Genomic DNA, 634 nt, shown 5'->3' with positions numbered 1-634 from the left:
TTCTAAATATCTTTCGCTGAAAGCGCTACGATTCTTCGTTTTCTTGTAGTGACTATTTTCCCAAACCCTTGCGTTTCACAGGTCTGCCCCCTTAAACAAATTCCTCCCTTTAAGTTCCATGTTTTTCATTTTTTCTAGAGTTATTTCCATTTTATATGGCAGAGTTTCCAGTTTTTCAGAGAAAACTTTCGGATTGTAAAGCCAATTCATGGTACACACTCTAGCATTGGGACACGACATATTCTCATTTTGCCGGGCAGATAAAGAGCAAGAGGCAGAGCAGCAGGACTCTCGGGCAGAGATGGGGCGGAGGGCAGACAGCAGCAGGGGCGGGGCCAGAAGGATGCGGGATCCTGGAGGGAGGTCGCGCTTTGCGTCCAAGTCACCACCGCGTCGCCGGTCCGCGTTGCGTCGAGGTCTCTCCTCAGCACCGCCGCACCAGGGAGGGGGGGTTGCTGTTGATGGCCCTCATTACGGCAGGGGAAGCTCCCGGTAAAGTCTCTCCACCTCCCCCGTCCTTACATTGCTTACGGCGAACGCTATTACATGTGTGAGCCAGACAACTCCACGCTTCCTTGGAGATTGTCTTTACGTGCTACTCACTTCAACCCACGTAAACCAAAAGAGCCACAAC

The sequence above is a fragment of the Frankliniella occidentalis genome, unplaced genomic scaffold (assembly GCF_000697945.3).
Source record: "Frankliniella occidentalis isolate FOCC.00 unplaced genomic scaffold, Focc_3.1 Scaffold24, whole genome shotgun sequence".
Taxonomy (NCBI): domain Eukaryota; kingdom Metazoa; phylum Arthropoda; class Insecta; order Thysanoptera; family Thripidae; genus Frankliniella; species Frankliniella occidentalis.
This window is presented reverse-complemented; position numbering follows the sequence as displayed.